Source organism: Gossypium hirsutum, chromosome A07, assembly GCF_007990345.1.
Source record: "Gossypium hirsutum isolate 1008001.06 chromosome A07, Gossypium_hirsutum_v2.1, whole genome shotgun sequence".
In the NCBI taxonomy this organism is placed as follows: Eukaryota; Viridiplantae; Streptophyta; class Magnoliopsida; order Malvales; family Malvaceae; genus Gossypium; species Gossypium hirsutum.
The window spans coordinates 86,027,476-86,034,822 of NC_053430.1; the positions used below are offsets into that span (position 1 = coordinate 86,027,476).

The 7,347-nt window shown below is 34.4% G+C and overlaps 1 non-coding gene across 1 annotated transcript; it reads right to left on the minus strand.

The window, feature by feature from the left end:
* Positions 1-207: 207 nt before the first annotated feature.
* LOC121204001 (small nucleolar RNA R71) lies at positions 208-314 on the minus strand. The gene has a single exon (XR_005898929.1). It is a non-coding gene; the product is annotated as a small nucleolar RNA R71 (small nucleolar RNA).
* Between the last annotated feature and the right edge of the window lie 7,033 nt (positions 315-7,347).

Consider the following 7,347-nt stretch of genomic DNA (forward strand, 5'->3'; position numbering starts at 1 on the left):
GCTCATTTGGCAAATTTCTTAGAGTTTTGCGACACTTTTAAGATCAATCGCGTTTCTGATGATGCCATTCACCTTCGGTTGTTTCCCTTTTTTTTGAGGAACAAAGCTAAACAGTGGTTGAACTCGTTACCACGACTGTCAATCACTACTTGGGAACAAATGACTGAAAAATTTTTACTTAAATATTTTTCACCGGCTAAAACGACTAAGTTGAGGAATGATATCTCTTCTTTTGTGCAGATGGATCTAGAGACACTCTATGATGCATGGGAGAGATACAAGGATCTATTGAGAAGGTGCCCTCACCATGGGTTACCTTTATGGTTGCAGGTTCAAACATTTTACAACGGCGTGAACCCCTCAACAAGGCAACTTATCGACACAATTGCTGGTGGGACTATCAATAACAAAACACCGGAAGTGGCTGACGAATTTATTGAAGAGATGTTACTAAATAACTATCAGTGGCAAGTCATGAGAACAAAGCCGACAAAAGCATCCAGTGTTTTCAACCTCGATGCGATTACTATGCTATCTAACTAGGTAGAACTTTTAAATAAAAAGATTAACGTCTTATGTGGTTCTACTCAGGTACATTCCATGATGAGGTGCGATTCTAATGGAGGAGGAGCGCACACAGAATATCAACCTTTCAATCCTAGCACCGTGGAGGAACAAGTCCAATATATAAGTAACAATAATTCTAGATCTCAAAATAACCCATATAGTAAAACATATAATGTAGGTTGGAGGAACCATCCCAACTTCTCGTGGGTGGTCAAGGGAATCAAAGGCCACAACATCCTCCAGGTTTTCAACAACCACCTTACCAACAGGAAAAGAAGCCGAAACTTGAGGGGATGCTAACAAAGTTTATCTCAATGTTAGAAACTCACTTTTAGAACACTGAAACGACACTTAAGAATCAACAAGCATCAATCCAAGGGCTCGAAACTCAGATAGGACAGCTTGCCAAACTAATTTCTGAACGACCACAAGGTAACTTGCCAAGTAATACTGAATCTAACCCAAGGGAACAACTCAACGCGATTACCACTCAAGGAGAGGAAGGGTTAGTTGAACCTGAACCTGAACCCGAACCAAGTCAAGGAATGGTGGTAAGTAAAGGTAAAGGTGAGGTAGTCCACAGTGAGCAACAACCGGTAAGTAAAAAGTACAAACCAAGGGTACCATACCCCAATGTGACAAGGAAAGACCGCACAGATGAACAATTCGGTAAATTCCTTAAACTATTAAAGAAATTGCATATTAACTTACCATTTATCGAAGCTCTTTCGCATATGCCAAACGCAGTTAAATTTTTAAAGGAGCTTTTAGCAAATAAGCGGAAGTTGGATGAGATACCGTATGTGGAGATGAATGCAGTTTGCTCAGCCATTCTGCAGAATAAACTGGCCAACAAATTGAAAGATCCAGGGAGTTTTACGATTCCTTTAATTGGTAGCTTAGATGTTAGTAATACTTTGGATGATTTAGAGGATAGTATTAATGTCATGCCCTGAAAAATGTTTAAACAACTAGGTCTTGGGAAACCCAAACAAACTAGGATGAGCATTCAGTTAGCAGATAAAATAATCAAATTTCCTAGGGGCATTATTGAAGATGTACTCGCTAAAATTGACAAATTTATATTCCCAATTGATTTTTTTGTTCTAGACATAGACGAGGATAGTGACGTGCCTTCAATATTAGGAAGGCTCTTTTTAGCAACTGCTGGAACTATAATTGATGTTGTTACAGGTGAACTCACATTTTGTGTGGGTGATGAAACAAAACAATCACTCTTCAAGCTCAAAATTCTACTAATATTGATCATGTGGTGCAACCTTCTTTGCAGGAAATACGTTTGAAAAGCATACATGAGCCTTGTTCAAATAACAACAAAGAACCCATCTATGAAGAGCGAAGGCTACAAATCGAGGAACTAGATAAATGGCAGACACAGAAACCGAGAGCACACGATAGACCAAAACCACGCCATGACGAGCTCAATGTTTCACCAAATCAACTTAAGGTTGGAGACAAGTACTACTAGATGCAGCAGATCCTTGTATTGCCACTTTTGAACCTAATGGAGCAATCCTTGTTACGGTACTTAGCATTTTTCCATACGATACAGTCGAGGTAATTCATCCTAAATTTGGCACTTTTAAGGTAAATAGTACTCATCTAAAACCTTATTTTGAGTTTGACAGCAAGAATGAGAAGTGTAAACTAATCGCACCACCATGACCATGCAACAAAAAGGTAAGTCAAGCTTAGACTATAAATAAGTGCTTCTCGGGAGGCAACCTGAGCACTAACAGTGTTAACTTCTTTTAATTTTAGTTTTTAACAACTAAATCATTAATTGAGACCTTAAATGCAGGTTTTCCAAATTCATACGGCAAGGCACACGGGCGTGCCTTCGATCGTGTGCTTACCACGAGAGGAGATCGGCCGTACGATATGGCTGTGGGAGAACAGAGCAAAATTGTTTTCCCTACATAGGATTGGATACAATGCCACGGCCGTGCAACACGGCCGTGGGCAATCCTGCCAAAACAACATGGATGTGCGACACGCTTGTGTCTATTAACCGTGATCGAAACTGTTCACCACCCATGGTTGAGACTGTCAAAAGAACACAGGTGTGGGAAAAGTGAACCACATCGCGCACGGCCGTGCGATATGACAATGTGACCACATGACCTATACACACGGGCATGTCCTTAGGCCGTGTGGCGATTCCTCATTTCGTGATAAACACGGGCTAAACGCAAGCCACATGGGCGTGTGGCACCGCTGTGTGAGACCAGTGTTGGGCGACACGACCGTGCCTCTTTTAAACTCGTTTTATTTTTCTTTTCTTTACTTTAATTTCTATTTATTTTTGAAAAATCATGTTTTATATTTTTAAACTCTACCTATCTTTATGGTAATCATCGAATTATTCCCTTAATTCTCCTTTACAGTAGTGTCTTCTCATTTATCCCTCAGAATCATGCCTTTCCTTCAGCTTTATCTTCAGTTCTCGCTCTAGCTAATCCAAGGATTTCATCCACAATTTGTTGTCCCAAAACCATTGTTCTGATTTGACCTAAAAACGGGCAGTTACAACAAGTCTCTAACGCTGAAATAAATTCTGCCAACATCTCTTCAAGGTTCGACTTCTTCTTTGGCTGATAAGGTTGTTGTAAACTTGGAAGGGATTGCAATCTTTGGTTTCCTTAACCAACCCATGAAAAGTTTGGGTGGTTTCTCCAACCTGCATTATAGTTATTACTATAATGGTTATTTTGAGTTCTAGAATTATTACCCATATAATTAATATGCTCAATATCCATGCTAGGACTGAAAGGTTATTTTATGGATTATTTATTCCACCTCCATTTGCATCGCATTGCATCACCGATTTACCTATGTAAAAAGATAAAAATGATCAAATTTCTTATTTAATATTTCTACCTAATTTGATAACATGGTGATTGCATCTAAATTAAAGACACCGGCTGCTTTCATAAGTTTCGTCTTCATGACTTGCCACTGATGATTATTTAGTGACATCTCCTCAATAAATTCATAAGTCACTTCCGGTGTTTTATTATTTAGAGTTGCACTGGCTGCTGCATCAATTAGTTGCCTACTTTAAAGGTGCAAACCATTGTAAAAGGTTTGAACTTGTAGCCATAGAGGTAACCCATGGTGAGGGCACCTTCTTAATAAATATATATACCTTATTCTAATCAATATCAATTATATGGTATTAAATAAGGTTTAAAAAACCTTATTCTAAAAGTAAAATACAAGAAGTGTAATTCTAAATGGATTCTTCTTTTATTTTATTTTACCACTGTATTTTATTTAAATAAGGATTCGGGTCACTTAATTCTAACAATTATATTTGTGATTTTTGGTTTGTGTTTTAATAGTTATGTTAACAGTGTGAAATTTGTTACTAGACTACTTTGATCATTTAATGAATGATTTAATTTTATCTTGCATTTAACATTTCTATATAATTACTATTATATCAAAATTTATTTTAATTTTGAAGAATGTTTTAAAATTAATTAAATACTAGTTACAATAATCTTCTGTTTGACAGATTTGAAATCTATGCCAACGGTAGATACTTTTCAATATAAATCAATGGAAATGAATAAAATTTACAAAATTGATTTTACGGACAGATTCATATTCTATATTCATAATAGATTACAGAAAATAAAAACTCAAAAATGGTTTTTACAGACGAAAATTGTTCCACCACTATATAAAATAGTAATTTAATGATAGATTGGACTGTTTGTAAAGGTACGGTGGGGTAGTGAACATTGAAAATAGTCTTTACTGGACTAGCCATTACTATAAACTAAGAGACATATATGAACGAATTCTGATCTTCGGTAAAAGTTTATACCGACAAACCCCTATAGCAACGGTTCACGTTTTGCCGAGGTAGCTGATTTGACTGTTGGTATAGGTCTTTAGACTTTATATCGAAAAATTTATTATTATAGTGACGGATTATGTCTGTCAGTATATGACAATTTTGTTGTAGAGATTTGAGAGAAAAAATGAAATGAGATAAGATATATAGAGTACTAATTACACAGTTGTGAGATGGAATTTATAAAAAATAATTTTCTGTAATTGAAAAGAAATGAGAACAGACATGCTTTGCATGTGTATATACCTCTTGTTGAAACTAAGTCTAGCTTTAAAAATTGCTTTAACGCTATCTGTATTATGTTTCAACCTATATCTAGTAATCTATATGAATTATGACCCCTTCACTCTCACCACTTTATGTTTATTTCATACAATCCTCAAAACCCACCAAGAAAGGAAGAAAAAGAAGAAAGAAGACTATGGCATACATATGGCTTTTTTGGTGCCCCAAAAACACATGTATCACCACAAGCAGTGGCAATACAATTGTAATGGGAAGGAGCATTGCATGCTAGCATTAAAATCAAGTGCCAAAAATGGGAGTAGTTGTAAAGGTCTAGTAAGGATCTCGAGGAAGGTGAATAAACAGAGCAAAAGGATGGTGCACAATGCAAGAGCAAGAAAACAATGTTTATTCTAGTGCTGGTACGACCCATTGAGATATTTTCTCAATTTCGATAGAAGCGGCGACGAGAGCACTATAGATGATGATTACTATTAGTTGTATGCTTTCTTTTCATGGTTTGCGGCGAACCTGAGAAGATGCTACCCCACCCTTCTTTCTGTTTCTCATACTTAATCTTGCTTTTACATAAAAATTATTTTCTTTTATCATCATCATTATTACTATTGTGAGGTTGTTGAGACCTACAAAATTAAAAACATCCTTGAAAGTATAAATTAGTAGATAGTAGGGGTCGTATCTCCAGACCAATGAATAACTTCATTTTCATAATAAAAAAATGAGGGGTTTAAAATTAAAATTAAATCAAAGTAAAAAGAGATTGTAAAGTAAAGTAAAATAAAATAAAATCAATGATGAAAAGTTCTAGTCAAAGATGAAATCTCCGTTTGATTCATAAATTTGATCATTGACACAAGGATAACTTCAATGCCTTAAAAAAAGTAGAGCCTAATATTTAACTTACTGGCATCATTAAGAACGAGAGGGACCTAATTCTAACCAACAAACATACCTCAACGGGGTTCATTTAAGCTAGATCACACATCCACACCCCATAATTGTAAACTATGACATAAATGAGTTATGCAATTCATCACTAGTATCAGAATGAATTAAACAATTATAGATTTAATTATCCTAACTTAATTGACAACCATTCTAAGCTATCAAATACTGGTCAGACATTTAATAAACTTGAACAATTGTAATTAAAATAGAATATGCGTGAATAGTAAAAAACAAAGAAGAGTGAAAGAACAAATTAAGTGTCCCAAATCCATCGAACCAAAATTCAAATAATCGTCGATTAGAAATGAGGGTTTTGAAACCCATAAAATAAAGAAAGAAAAATAAAACTAAGAACAACTAGGTCTAAGTCCCTCTAATATTAACCTAATAATGGCTATTTATAGGGCAAAAATATTATAATGGATAAAAAAATAGTGCTCTTAATTACATCAAGCAGAATTTCTCTGGATTTTTCGGCTAATTTTGCGTTCAAGCCATTTTTGGAGGCATTCTTGACATTCTTCGGCTTGAGTTTTGAAATAACTTTTGTAGCAACCCAATTTTGGTCAAATCGAAACAGTGGTTTCGGGATTACAAATCCAAAATCAAAGTATTTATTTTATTATTTTATTAAGGTATACAGCATGATAGAATTATTGGGTGAAAGTTTCGTAAAGAAATTTTACTATTTGAGTGTTTAATTTGGTAAAAAGGACTAAATCACGTAAAGCGTAAAATATGAGTTCTATAAGTTAAATGAACCAAATGACTATAGAAATGAAATGAATGAGTACTTTCATGGTAATTATCCCATTAATAGCATTAGTGGACGGTAATGGGCATGGATTATGTGATTTTTATATTTAATTACAAAGGTTAAAATGGTAAAATGGTTATTATGGTTAATTAAATAAAACAAAACATGAAAATGCATGCAAGTGTTCATCTTCTCCACCAAAACCAAAGCTTGAGAAAGCTATTAAACAAATTTGAATATTGAATCACTTTGAAGGCTAGATTAAGGTATGGTTTTAGCTCAGTTTTTAATGATTTTTACATTTTTGTAATCGTTGCAGCTCAATCTAGCTAGCCCGTACCTTTAATTTCGAAACTGTTAAAGATTTTGAGAGTTTCCATTGATGAATCTCTTTGTTCTTTGATGTTTAATGTTGAAATATGAAAGCTTGATGATAGTTTTACATGTTTTGTTAAGTGATTTTTGATGAAAATGCATAATAGGGATTAAATTGTGACATGTGCAAATTGAGTGGTTGAAAAGTGAAATAAATGGAAGTTTTGGGCTGCTAGGGACCTATAAATAATTCGGCCAAGCTTTGGTTTATTGAAATTATGTGAATTTTGTGTTTTTTGAAATAATGATTGAATTGTTAAAAGTGTGAAAGTTTAGGGGCTAATGTGTAAATAGAACTAAATGTATGTTTTGGACTAAATTGAATGAATGGTTGATTAAATAAGTTAATTTTGAATTCATATAGATCAAGAAAGAAAGAATTCTGGTATAGATCATGGGAAAAGTAAGGTTCTCGAGTAGTCGACCTGATTCGTCAATTCCGAATACGAGGTAAGTTCATATATGATGATTACATTATAAATGTATGTTAAAATGCTTTAATATTGCATAAATTGTAAAACAGGATTATGGATAATGTATGAATTGTGAAAATGACTCTACGAATGCT